The sequence below is a fragment of the Rhodnius prolixus genome, unplaced genomic scaffold (genome assembly GCF_049639745.1).
Source record: "Rhodnius prolixus isolate KJV_2025 unplaced genomic scaffold, Rpr scaffold_2, whole genome shotgun sequence".
NCBI classification, from domain to species: domain Eukaryota; kingdom Metazoa; phylum Arthropoda; class Insecta; order Hemiptera; family Reduviidae; genus Rhodnius; species Rhodnius prolixus.
In genome coordinates this window covers 55,451,460-55,467,052 of record NW_027411592.1, presented here as the reverse complement: position 1 = coordinate 55,467,052, position 15,593 = coordinate 55,451,460, and positions in this window count along the sequence as shown.

Below are 15,593 nucleotides of genomic sequence, written 5' to 3'. Positions count from 1 at the left end.
GCTTACTTCCGGTATCAATAATTAAAAAATTCATAATGCCATCTAACTATATAATATTTGCTAATTAAAAAAGTTTTTGCTACATAATAATTTACAAAAACAATGGAGTTAATAACAAATGAACTGCAGTTTGTACTGTCACTCCTAGGTAGCAGAATAATCACTGTTTTTACCATTAGAATCTCTTTCTAGACATTAGAGGCCTTTTACAACTAAGTTTTTTGTTTTCTTTTTCCGTATTTTTTGCATTAAATTTAATTTCTTATTATTTAAGAGATTAAAAGGAAAAATAAATACAATATTATAATTTTTTTTTTTTATTATTTAAAAATAATTTATAAACTTGTTTACAATAATTTTAATAAAATGGTTACAGAGTTTGGGAAAACTTCAATCCAGTGGTGACTCACGAGACTTATGTAGGACCTCGCACTTCACTCACATTCAACCAATTAAGTTAAAAAATTGTAAATAAAAGCAGTCATCAATATGAATAAATGTGAGTGTAAAGAATTCCTATATAAGTCTATTTGCAGGCAATACTGTAGTTTCAGCAGTGTTTAATCAGAACATGTACCATCTAGCATTGGCCTTAATATTAACCATCAAATACTGATGCAGCAGTCTTCCAGTGAAATTAGGAAACAATTTCTCCCAATTCCAATGGTTTTTATTTCTTGTGTTTCAAAATAGATCGACCTAATTGGTACAATCTAGCATTGGCTTTAGTGTTAACTATTAAATCCAGGAGCAGCATCATTCCTGTAAAGTTAGTTGAAAAGATCATCTTTTTCCAATAGTTTATCTTTTTAGTTTCGCAAAATAGATTGACCTAGCGTATACAATCTAGCATTGCGCTTAGTATTTACTGCCTTATAAGGAAACATGAGTATTCTAGTGAAATAACGAGTAATGTTCACCTTTTACTTCAGCTTTTTAGAATAAATCGATCTAGCTTACACAATCTAACCCTGGTCTTAATAATTATTATCAAATACAGAAATCGGAGCGTTCCAGTGTAATTAGGAGAAAAACGAAAGATAATCTGAAGTAGTTTTGTTGACAGGTAGTTTCACTTAGAGCTATTACTTAGTCAATGTAATGTGTGCATTTAAATGCACGATTAATTTCTGTCTTATAACACTGGAAGTGCTTCTGCTACGGATAGAAATGTATTAGAAATATGCAAACAGAAAGCCATTCACAAAGCTTGAATATACCAGCATATTGCATGGTCTATACTGATTAAAAATTTTCCTTTAAAGATTTTACTAATTTACGCATTTTTTAAATTATTAGAATCGCATATTTATTCATATTTTACTTAACAATAATTATTTCGCAGTGAAAATGCAACAATGTCCGTGTTTTAAACTTAAATTCTCGCGCCTCCCTCGTATAAAATACATTTCCAACTTCTCAGTTCTAAACTTTTACTTGCTCAGAATTTTAAAAAAAAATCCTTATAACATGTAGGCTAGATTTCAATTATTTTAATTCATAATTTTTAAAGATGTTTGAAATTCGTTAATATTTTGGATAACACCACGTAACCTCCCTTAGTCTGCGTAGTAAGTGTAATACGTCCCGGGGTGAGCAGTGAAGTCCAAATCCCAGATCTGGTTATTTTACCTCTGAGATGGATGAAAGACCGAAACCGTTAAGGGATATAAAAGTACATCCTACTACGGACAAAATTACAAATATTATTATTTACTGCGGACTTAACCTGATCCTCATCAGATTAGTAAATTCTTAAGCGTTTACTAAGACCTGTAAAAAGTAAAGTTCGAGAAGTGTTATTGCTGTATCGAAGTGAAGTCACGAAATGAAGTAACGAAGACCACAAGACGAGAAAGATGAGTACGATAAGCTTAATTCGCTTGTAGAACGAGTTAGACCTGAACTGAGAAATCATTAAAATAACAGATATAGGTTTAATAAAAAGGATCCTTATTTAGTGATATTAAGTAACCAATGTACTTATTACATACAATTTTTTATGTATTTTGGTAGAATCGTTTCACGTTTTTGCTATTGTTGTACTTCGTATAATATAGCCAGTGTTAGAAAAGGTAAGAAGGTGGCAATGTGCATACATCATAAATTTTAGGGTTTTAAAAAGGTGTGAAATATATCGAAACTTTGGTATTTATACATGATGGTGATTTCGGCAATTCAGATGAAAAATTAAATGGCTTCGTAGATAGGACTGTCAAGAAGTTACTAGCTCTGTATTTCGCTGGTAATGGTTTTTGACTATTTCGTAACAAGAATGAGGCTAGTAGTGCCTACCTGCAGGAGTAGAATGAGAAGTACTTTCTGGAGCAAGTGTGTGAACAAGACCTTTCCTTTTGTATCGTCTACATAAGGTATTATGTATCTTTTGTCAATTGACCCTTTAATTTATCACCTTTACTTTAATATCCACCAAGCACTCATTACAATTCAACCCATAATAATTACATGGTGTTACGATCAAGTAGAATATTATTCAGGTTTCAATGGATATATTTGTTTTTGATAACTTTTTTTGTCAAGTTTCGTGTATGATGGAAGTCAATAATGGAAAATTCAAATTTTGATATTTAGTTTAATGGCTCCTTTTGGCGAAATACGAATACGTTCTAAAAGATTGATTTGTTTAAAAGATTTAAACTAAGATTTCTGTATTCATGTTTTATTTATTTCTTAAATCCCTACAAGATACAAATTTATTTTAAACAAATGGTTCCGTTTTATTTTGCAGTATCTTTGAATAGAATGCTTTTTAATTAAAGGTTAAATCTATTAACTGTATATTTCATTGAATAATGATTTTCACAAAACAGCCAATAACTGCAAAACTGTCCATCAACTGAAGTGGAAATGAAAAGGACGATGAAAAAACATCGATCAAATGAGTATGTACAAACAACTTTTGCTATGAATCAATTGCTAAAAAAATGTATTATTTAGGTATATGTAATTTGCATGTTCCTATCGCAATCTTATTTATTAAATGATTTTTTGAGTTAAAGTGAAAATAAAAAGTATTATTTTGTAGGAGAATAAATAAAAATCTTTAATTTGAAAAAAGAAGTTATTTATTTGCATACCTATTTTGTTTTTACATAGACTTCATATTTTACATTCTACTATACAATCAATCGATCAATATTTATTTATTGTATTCAGCTACAGTTGGTTACAAGAGTAGTGTTTATATAAGTATTACATAGAGAAATAGTAAAAACTATAACAATCAAGTATAATTCAGATATGAGCTATAACATATTACAAATATTACTCTATTACTCTTATTTGAAAAACAAATTATTGTTGTTGTATTGTGGAGTATATAATAGTAATAATTACCAGTATCAGTCGTTAATTACACATCATACCTCATCCATTTGTTCATTCACATGCTGGTCTCTTAAAGTGAGCATGCCAGAAAATATGTTATATATTTTATAGACATCTTGTGTATTTTTTCTGGATAAAATTATTCTTATTTTTTCACAGTTAGGACCGGTCAATGGGATGGAAAGTTGTTTATTATTTACATTGTATTTAGGGCACTGCAGTAGTAGATGCACTACATCCTCTGGGGCATCAAGTTCGCAAGCTGGGCATTTTCGATCACTGAAAATTACTACACTATTTTCCTTCATTGAAAATTTCATTGTGTTTTCCGGCCAGCCTTATTTGAGCAAACAAGCGGATTACCCTGAAAGAGAGATCTTTTAATAACAAATATGGTTGAGGGCCCTCATTCAACATGCCGCCACTATAAAACAGGCTGAAGCCAGACTGCGAGAGAAGTTGCAGATCATTCTCCCTTAAATGGGATTCTGCCACCTTGACAATTGATAAGATTTTGTTCTTTCTCAAAGACTCCAGACAGTTTAGGTCTATGAGTTGGGAACAACCTGTGATATTAAAGAGCTCCGCGGCCTGAGTTACCCAATTATATTTTATTTCACAATTAGCGCGGTTGTGAATTTCTAATAATTTCTTAAAACATTTTTTGGCAGTCTTGTGTTATCCATCATTTCCCAACGTCTCAACCAGAGTAGAACTGCCTTCAGCACATCTCTTGCCATCGAATATTTTCCTGTTTCCTGTCTAACAGCAAAAGCCGGCGTCGAGCGGACAATCCCTAACAGTCTTTTAAAATATGATGCCTGGACTCTATTTAAATTTCGTAGCGCAGACTCCACACCGAGGCGCAGTACATAAGTACACTTCTCACTAAGGATTCATATATTGTAGAGTGAGCTTCCCATGAATGCATTATACATTTGCACAAAAGTGATATTGAAGAATTTACGGCCATGTTACATTCTACTATACAAAAAATATACATATAAATCAATAAAATGCAAAAAGGTATTGCCAAGAAACATTTAAACCTAACAAAGAAACTTAAAATAATTAATAAATAGCTATTTTCAATCATAGTTGTTTTTTTTTAACAGAAAATTCTATATCAAGTATAATTTTTGAGTAAAAAACAAAAATAAAAGATTAGTTCAAAGAAATCCGTCAGAAGGCGCCACTTATCACAAAATAGTTTAAGAAATAGCCACCAGGTGGGTAGCAGTGCCGTAACCTTCCTCTATATATATACGTGAACAGCACAAATTCTCGTCAGTTCGACTTGAGTATCGTAGGTCGTTCTGTCGCTTCAAACATATCTTACCTAGTCTAGTCTTCATTCATAACCTCTCTCACAAAGAATCATGATGTTGGGTAATGGTAAGGGAGTTGTAGTCGCTTCGATTGGAACCTTCTCTAGGTTAGAGAGGTAAACTGGAGTCACAGTAAAATAAGTAGTAACTAACGTCGAGTCAAAGAATAGCCAGTTATTCTTAACTTCCAAAGACACTACCTGAGAGGGAATAATGAAGCTAATATTCCTCAAAAATAAGGAAACTCAAAGTGCAAAATTGGTTGAAAAAACAAGTAAGTTCTTAATCTTAATCTAAATTGCATGTGCATGGCTAGAACACCAACTCCACTACTCATTATTTCTATGCAATATAAAGTATAAATGATAAATCCCTTTTAGCTCCTACTTTTTACTCTTCATTTATCTCCTCTTCCTCTGCAGTGTTTAAGTTTCACAGAAAAAGTAAGATGTTTATAACAATTTTCCCTGTAGGTATTTGATAAATTATCAGATTATGCTATTAAAATATATATGAAAGTGATATGTTCGGTTTGTATTATACATGCTCAAGGGAAGTGTGCTCAGTTAGTTTTGTTCTGGCTCTACATTACGTAATAACCAACTTCTAACGTAGTATAATTATGAAGCTAACTCAGATTAAACCTCCTTTACAATATTTCAACTTCTACGTGATAAATATATCTTCAAAATTGGTTATTCTGTTGCAATGTTAATTTTTTAGTTAATAGATGAGGTGATTCACATCTAATTTCTACATGTAAAGTATTAAGGAAATTGAGTGTAACCTGACCGTAACCTTTCTCTATATGCACGCAAATTATTATTTAAAAGTAGAAATATTTTTAAAACAGTATTGTTTATTGTTTATTTAATGCGAGAAAAGATAGAGTATGAAGTTGGCATTAGTTTTAAAAGTGGCCACTGTGCAGTACTGTAATACTTGATGGTGGGGGGCAGAGCGATGTGTTCACGAAAAAGGTTTCCCCCACCCTGCCCCGCCCTTTTAAGACAGTTGGGCAAGATGGCGGCGTACCAGATCATATGTTCACCTGATCACCTGATCAACTGTCTTAAAAGGGCGGGGCAGGGTGGGGGAAACCTTTTTCGTGAACACATCGCTCTGCCCCCCACCATCAAGTATTACAGTACTGCACAGTGGCTCTAATGCCAAACTAACGCCAACTTCATACTTTATCTTTTCTCGCATTAAATAAACAATAATCACTACTTTTTTTAAACATTTTTTATTTTAAACATTCATTGCAGAGAAAGGTTAGGTTAGGTAACACTCAATTTATTTAATACATCACATTTTTTAGCAATTCTTAATAGAAGGTAAAGTACTAATTTTATGTAAATTCTTATTCTTAAACTAGATAAAAAATAATATCGAGATCTTAATCTTAATTTTTTCTTATCTTAATATCTTAATTGTTCTGTGAAATGGTAAATAATTAAACTTAAACACTGCAGAGGAAGAGGAGATAAATGAAGAGTAAAAAGTAGAAGCTAAAAGGGATTTATCATTTATACTTTATATTGCATAGAAATAATGAGTAGTGAAGTTGGGGTTCTAGCCATGCACATGCAATTTAGATTAAGAACTTACCTGTTTTTCAACCCATTTAGCACTTAAAGTTTCCTTATTTTCGTAGAATATTAACTTCATTATTCCCTCTCAGGTAGTGTCTTTGGAAATTAAGAATAACTGACTCGACGTTGGTTACTACTTATTTTACTGTGACTCCAGTTTACCTCTGTAACCTAGAGAATAGTTAACAGTACTGCACAGTGGCCCTAATGCCAAACTAACGCCAACTTCATACTTTATCTTTTCTCGCATTAAATAAATAATAAACACTACTTTTTTTAAACATTTTTTATTTTAAAACGTTCATTGCAGAGAAAGGTTAGGTTAGGTCATACTCAATTTATTTAATACATCGCTACCGTCCACGACATCTAATTGGTAGTTGGACGTTAAACCCCGCCTGAAAAAATAGGCGATTACTTTACTTTACTTTATGTAACCTCCCAAAACCAGTCCAATTCACCAATTTATTTTAAACTGAATACATCGTTAAATAATGGATGTAACTGTCAAACCTGTTAGGGATTCAACAGTGTACTACGATGGGCAAAATCAACGATACATTTTACATTCTGATAATTACAAATGTATAGGTTTGTTCGAGTCCATCTATTAAACCCAATTTTGAAAAACTACTACGATTTCTGTAGTCTTACACAAGGTGTGAATTTAATTAAAACTTACATATTTTTTTTTAATTTTTATTTCCTTTAAATATACTTATACAAAAACTTAGTTAATGCAGCATTCTTAATAAATTTCAAATGCTTCCTCATCAGTTAGCAAATTTGTCATGAACACATCGCTCTACCCCCTCCATCAAGTGTTCCAATACTGCATAGTGGTCACTTTTAAAACCAATACCAATTTCATACTTTACGTTTACCTCTACGTTTCCCTCATCTAATGTTCTCATCTAATATTATTCTCGTTCTTCAGGTAATCTATTTTTGATTAATCTTTCACTTTGTATCGTAACAAGTGACTTTCGTAGGTAAAAGGTTGAAGTTAAAGAAAACTTGAAATATTTGAAGAATTTCATATTTTCATTTTATATTTCAGACAAACGTAATTGAAAATAAAGTTTTTTTGAAGATGTAATTCAATTTTATTCATAATACAAGTCAATGCACTAGGATTATGTCAACCGTATTCAATTAGTTTATAACGTGTAATTTGTCTATCTTTTCCAATAATTTTTGAACCTTATTATTTTTTTATTCAATAAAAATTAAAGCAGAATGGTTAAAATTTTTGAAAAAATAGAGAAATAAAAAATTAGTTAGAAAAAAATTCGTCAGAGACCGCCCCTTATCACATAGGAGTAAAGTAGTTCCAGAAATAGCCACCAGGTAGGTAAGAGTGCCGTAACCTTCCTCTATATATACGTAAACAGCACAAATTCTCGTCAGTTCGACTTGAGTATCGTAGGTTGTACTGTCGCTCCAAACATATCTTACCTAGTCTAATCTAATAACATTCATCACCTCTCTCCCAAAGAATCATGATGGTAATGGTAAGGGAGATGTTGTTGCTTCGAAGGTCGGAGAACAACTATTCTCTAGGTTACAGAGGTAAACTGGAGTCACAGTAAAATAAGTAGTAACCAACGTCGAGTCAGTTATTCTTAATTTCCAAAGACACTATCTGAGAGAGAATAATGAAGTTAATATTCTACGAAAATAAGATAACTTTTAGTGCTAAATTGGTTGAAAAACAAGTAAGTTCTTAATCTAAATTGCATGTGCATGGCTAGAACACCAACTCCACTACTCATTATTTCTATGCAATATAAAGTATAAATGATAAATCCCTTTTAGCTCCTACTTTTTACTCTTCATTTATCTCCTCTTCCTCTGCAGTGTTTAAGTTTAATTATTTATCATTTCACAGAAAAATTAAGATGTTTAAAATAATTTTCCCTGTAGGTATTTGATAAATGATCAGATTATGCTGTTAAAAATATAAATGAAAGTGATATGTTCGGTTTGTCTTATAATATATGCTCAAGGGAAGTGTGCTAAGTGACTTTTGTTTTGGCTTTACATTATGTAATGCCAGCCTCTAACGTAATATAATTATGAGTTTGATTATGAAGCTTACTCAGATTAAATTTCTTTAAATCCAGTAGCACACCCCTATAAGTTGAGGTGATTCACATCTAATTCCTATATTTCGTTAAAATTAGTATTTTACCATCTTTATATCTTATCTAGTTTAAGAATAAGAATTTACATAAAATTAGTACTTTACCTTCTATTAAGAATTGCTAAAAAATGTGATGTATTAAATAAATTGAGTGTTACCTAACCTAACCTTTCTCTGCAATGAATGTTTAAAATAAAAAATGTTTAAAAAAAGTAGTGATTATTGTTTATTTAATGCGAGAAAAGATAAAGTATGAAGTTGGCGTTAGTTTGGCATTAGAGCCACTGTGCAGTACTGTAATACTTGATGGTGGGGGGCAGAGCGATGTGTTCACGAAAAAGGTTTCCCCCACCCTGCCCCGCCCTTTTAAGACAGTTGATCAGGTGATCAGGTGAACATATGATCTGGTTCGCCGCCATCTTGCCCAACTGTCTTAAAAGGGCGGGGCAGGGTGGGGGAAACCTTTTTCGTGAACACATCGCTCTGCCCCCCTTCATCAAGAATTACAGTACTGCACAGTGGCCCTAATGCCAAACTAACGCCAACTTCATACTTTATCTTTTCTCGCATTAAATAAACAATAATCACTACTTTTTTTAAACATTTTTTATTTTAAACATTCATTGTAGAGAAAGGTTAGGTTAGGTTACACTCTATTTATTTAATACTTCTCCATTATGTCATTATGAAGGTAAGATCAATGCGAACCGAAGAGCATTTACTACAAAAGTGATTTAGCACACTTCCCTTGATCATATAAAAGACAAACGAACATATTATCACTTTTATATATAATTTTAATTGCATAATCTGATAATTTATCAAATATCTATGGAGAAAAATTGTTTAAAACATCTTAATATTTCTGTAAAATAATAAATAAACTTTAAGACTGTAGAGGAAGGGGAGCTAGATAAAGAGGAAAACGTAGGAGCTAAAAGTATATCATTGTATTTTATATTGCATAGAAATAATGAGTACTGAAAACCAGTGAAGTTGGAGGTGTTCCAGCCATGCACATGCAATTTAGATTAAGAACTTACTTGTTTTTCAACCAATTTTGCACTTAAAGTTTCCTTATTTTTGAGGAATATTAGCTTCATTATTCCCTCTCAGGTAGTGTCTTTGGAAGTTAAGAATAACTGGCTACTCTTTGACTCGACGTTGGTTACTACTTATTTTACTGTGACTCCAGTTTACCTCTCTAACCTAGAGAAGGTTCCAATCGAAGCGACCACATCTCCCTTACCATTACCCAACATCATGATTCTTTGTGAGAGAGGTTATGAATGTAAGACTAGACTAGGTAAGATATGTTTGGAGCGACAGTACAACCTACGATACTCAAGTCGAACTGACGAGAATTTGTGCTGTTCACGTATATATAGAGGAAGGTTACGGCACTGCTACCCACCTGGTGGCTATTTCTTGAACTATTTTACTCCTATGTGATAAGTGGCGCCTTCTGACGGATTTTTTTTTAACTAATCTTTTATTTTTGTTTTTTACTCAAATTTATTTGTTTCATTAAGTTTCTCTGTTACTTTTAAACGTTTCTTGCACTTATTTTTGTATTTTATTAAATTATAATGTATATTTTCTTATCATAGGAAGTAAAAAACTAAGTTTATGTAACAAAAAATAAATATATATATTTTTATATTAAACGTTTTTCTTTATTCTCCCACTAAATAATGCATATAATTAATAAGATTTTAGTATATTAATGAAATTATTTAAATTCTTGATCTCTTAAAAGGATATATGTCACTCTTATTCTTAATAGAAGGTAAGATACTAATTTTATGTAAACTCTTATTCTTAATTAATGGTAAAATACTAATTTTATGTAGAAACAAAATACGAATGCAAATCAATATTTTTCTCTACAAAATTAAAGGTTTTTATTTATTCTCTTAATTTTATGAGTTCATGTTGCAATATTTATATCGTATAAAATAAAAGATAACATTACCTTATAAACAATCCTACACAAGTAGAGATTTCCTTGGCTTCTTCATTCTCCAGAATAAACTTAATGAGGATCTGCTAATATTTTCGGTTGTTGGATGTGAAGTAGAGCCCATAGAGATAATCATTTCCTAAACAGTCCTACACAACTAACTGACGAGAATTTGTGCTGTTCACGTATATATAGAGGAAGGTTACGGTTTCAACAACTATGATTGAAAATAGCTATTTATTAATTATTTTAAGTTTCTCTGTTAGGTTTAAATGTTTCTTAGCAATACTTTTTTGCATTTTATTGATTTATATGTATATTTTTTGTATGGTAGAATGTAAAATGTGAAGTCTATGTAAAAACAAAATAGGTATGCAAATAAATAATTTCTTTTTTCAAATTAAAGATTTTTATTTATTCTCCTACTAAATAATACTTTTTATTTTCACTTTAACTCAAAAAATCATTTAATAAATAAGATTGCGAAACGAACATGCAAATTACATATACCTAAATAATACATTTTTTTAGTAATTGGTTCATAACAACAGTTGTTTGTACATACTCATTTGATCCATGTTTTTTCATCGTCCTTTTCATTTCCACTTCAGTTGATAGACAGTTTTGCAGTTATTGGCTGTTTTCAATCTGAAAATCATTATTCAATGAGATACATAGTTTATAGATTTAACCTTTAATTATTTATTTTATTTTATTCCGTTACAGTCAGAGACATACAGAACGGCCCAGTTAAAAATTATAAATGTGATATAAAAATTTATAAATGATATAAACGTAAAGTAACATAAAAGAGTTATAATCAAAAGAAAATAAATAAAAAGTAAACTAAAGAGTAATAATAATAAATAAAAATAATCATTCATCAAATAAGAATCAAACATAATATTTACAAATTAGCACACTATAGGAAGTAAATTGAAAATTTTCTAAATTAAAAGTAAAGACTTCAAAGAAATAAAAATAATAAAAATGAAGTGAAATAAAAATATTAACAATAATAATAATAATAAAAAGTGTAATACAAAATGTAAGGGAAGGGATTAGCAATGAGGTTAGCATACTGGACTCCCACGCGGAGGTCCGGGTTCGAATCCAGCTGCTGACCCTTAGATTTTCTCTTCCTAGGAGCTTCTTATAGGTCACTGTCCGGTGATGGACAGTGTTGTCTGTAACGAGAGAACACTGTCCGGAGGCCGGCAGTGCACTGAAAAAAGCTCCGGGCGCCAATAACCTTAGATGCTGACGCGCCTTAAATCATTAAAAAAAAAAAAAAAATTACAAAATGTGTAAGAAAAGAAAAATAATAGTAATACTGACAATAACAAATTAAAAATCATAGAGCATTTTGCAAATAAACATAATCTACCATAAATTAAAAAAATTAATATTAATAATCATTGTACAATGCGGCAATAAAAAATAAGTCAATAAAATAAATGTGCAAATATAAGTACGGAAAAACAATAACTTGTCAGTGATATCGTAGTGAATATCGACAAATAATTAAACAAAATAAGCAATTTTCTGTATTTCAAAAAGTTAGTAAAAAAAAAGAAAATGTCATTTAACTTAGAAAAATTCACTGCCTCCAAGAAGGTCAATAAATTTATTAATTGTTGCTCATTACTAATAGAAGGCAGAAAATGTTTAATTATAAATTTATTTCTTATTGCATCAAATGCTGGACAGACTATAAAGTTATGAACTAAATCATCAGACTGATTCAGATTACAAAATATATAAAATTGAGTGGTGACAGATTGAAATTTCTCTTTACTTATATAAATATTAAAACATTTTTTATGAGATAAATGTAGTTGTGCGATTAGCCTCAATTTGTTAATGTGAGCATTGAAAGTAAGATACAGTCCACAAGAGTAAGAGAAGTTACAAAAAAATCAGTTAATGATACTATAACGGCTGTTTAAAACAAAATCTGTATCCTTACTGAACAAATTGTTTTTGAAGGAGACTAACAAATTATGGTAGTTATCATGACATAATAGGGAATCATGATACTGCCAAATATGATCTGCTCCAATAGAAATTAAATATCTTCTCATTTCAGCCGCCCAATTATATGGCACGGTAAAATTACACAGTTCTAACAGTCTAGAATAGCATATTTTAGGCAATCGTGAATTTGGTATTACAAGTAAAGATTGCCACCAATTTAACATACGTTTAAAAATTTTAAACTGAGTGTGACATCTACCAGTTTCCAGTCTAATGTATGAGTCAGGAGTGGTTCTTGAAAGGTGTAATAATAATTTTAAAAATCTTAATTGGCCCCTCTCCAAAACATGAGAATAACAAGGACCCGAAACTTCCGATAGATATAATAACACGCTCTCAGACTTGGCGTCATACAGATGGATTCTGGCTTTCCAATCATCACATTTAGATTGCAACAAGGATCGAACTACAGCTGTAGAAGTACTGTTCCTAGCTAGAAAGTGTTCACTTGTTCTAATAAATTTAGCAGAACGAAAAACGGGTGAAAAAGTAGGAGAACTGACTACAAAATTCAATAGATTGTAGGTTATACATTAAACGTTAAATATTAGAAAAGTTACCACCTTAGTAAAAATCATTGCAAAAGTTTTATTAATGTTCACAGTTAAACTATTTTCAGTACAATAATCGTGAAGTATATTAAGATTTCTTTGAGCCCCGATCCAGGTAGGTGAGAGTAGCACCATATCGTCTGCATATAATAGTGTATCATTTATGTAGATCTTTTACATCAGTTATAGCGAGGCCGATAGAATTTCGGCTACCTTTAATTAAAAAGTATTCTATTCACTGATACTGCAAAATAAAACGGAATCATTTGTTTAAAATAAATTTGTATCTTTTAGGAATTTAAGAAATAAATAAAACATGAATACAAAAATCTTGGTTTAAATCTTTTAAACAGATCAATCTTTTAGAACGTATTCGTTGCATTGTAAAATATTAAATTATTTTAACATTTTCATTAAGTTGCAATTTTTACGTTGTTCTAAACTTGTTTTAGTCAAGTTACACTCTGCCATAATTTTAAATCATTAAGTGAGGAAATACGAAAATCAGATTCAGTAAATTTGTAGTTAGATTGACAGATTTTCGCCAAAAGGAGCCATTAAACTAAATATCAAAATTTGAATTTTCCATTATTGACTTCCATCATTCACGAAACTTGACGATTCGTAAAAAAAAGTTATCAAAAACAAATACATCATCCGTTGAAACCTGAATAACATTCTACTTGATCGTAACACCATGTAATTATTATGGGTTGAATTGTAATGAGTGCTTGGTGGATATTAAAGTAAAGGTGATAAATTAACGGGTCAAGTGACAAAAGATACATAATACCTTATGTAGACGATACAAAAGGAAAGGTCTTGTTCACACACTTGCTCCAGAATGTACTTCTCATTCTACTCCTGCTGGTAGGCACTACTACCCTCTTCATTCTTGTTAAGAAATAGTCAAAAACCATTACCAGCGAAATACAGAGCTTGTAACTTCTCAACAGTTTTATCTACATCACTAAATAAGGATTCTTTTTATTAAATCCATATCTGTTATTTTAATGACTTCTCAGTTATAGTGTTAATGAAATATAAGAAATCAATGTCATGTTCAGGTCTAACTCGTTCTACAAGCGAATTAAGCTTATCGTACTCATCTTTCTCTTCTTGTGGTTTTCGTTACTTCACTTCGATACAGCGCTAACACTTCTCGAACTTTACTTTTTACAGGTCTTAGTAAACGCTTAAGAATTTACTAATCTGATGAGGATCAGGTTAAGTCCGCAGTACATAATAATATTTGTAATTTTGTCCGTAGTAGGATGTACTTTTATACCCCTTAACGGTTTCGGTCTTTCATCCATCTCAGAGGTAAAATTACCAGATCTGGGATTTGGACTTCACTGCTCGCCCCGGGCCGCATTACACTTACTAACTACGCAGACTGAGTAAGGGAGGTTACGTGGTGTTATCCAAAATATTAACGCATTTCAAACATCTGTAAAAATTATGAATTAAACTAATTGAAATTTAGTACATGTTATAAGATTTTTTTAAAAAATTCTGTGCGAGTAAAATTTTAGAACTGAGAAGTTGGAAATGTATTTTATACAAGGGAAGCGCGAGAATTTAAGTTTAAAACACGGACATTGTTGCATTTTCGCTGCGAAATAATTATTGTTAAGTAAAATATGAATGAATATGCGATTCTAATCATTAGTCATAGAAATCATTAATCAGCATAGAATATGCAATATGCTGGTATATTGCATAGAATATGCAATATGCTGGTATATTCAAGCTTTGAGAATGGCTTTTTGTTTGCATATTTCTAATACATTTCTATCCGTAGCAGAAACACTTCAATGAGTGTAATAAGACAGAAAATAATCGATTTAAATGCACAATAGTACATTGACCAAGTAATAGCTTCAAGTGAAACTACCTGTCAAAAAAAACTACTTCAGATTTAACAATAACTTTTACTTAGATAATGACGGATTGGTACACACGATTGGTGTGATTCAAATTGCCTATCGCTATAAGCATCTAAATCAGTCTCTGCCCATCTTCCTAAAGGAGAAACTGGAGTCTGCGATGGAATTAGCAATAGCTAACTTTAAATTTCCATGCAAAAATTCTGCCAAGTTATCAAGTGTAAGTTTGGATAGAGTACTAATTTGGAAAGGCCACTTGGATACGTGGAATCAATACCTTGAGAATGTTCTCCCACAGGTAGTGGGGCGTGAAGCCCGAGGTGTTTCATGATTTACAGAGCCTCCATTCGGGCGATCTTTACCTTCGCCTTTTGAGAGTCTATCCTTTAAATAGGCTTTAAGTTATCTCCCCGCTAGAAGTAATATATGCGCAGGCTTGTGAGTTACCAATCTTCTATAGGATGTATGTATTGTCCCATTGATATGTTTTACAAAAATCTTAAACTGCTCATTTCAGAACTAAGGTAATAAGAGATTTTCAAAGCTATATACATAATGCAATGATGAAAAAGATCTCAAAACATAAAAGATATGCCCTCGCTGGACAAGAGATAGGAAGGAAATGCTTGATAATTTACAGAAATATATAGAGGCAACCTTTGGGTACGAGGACATTACATTCACACATATTCTTTTGCGGGTCAAAATTCCCTATTTTAAGATGCACAGCGTAGAT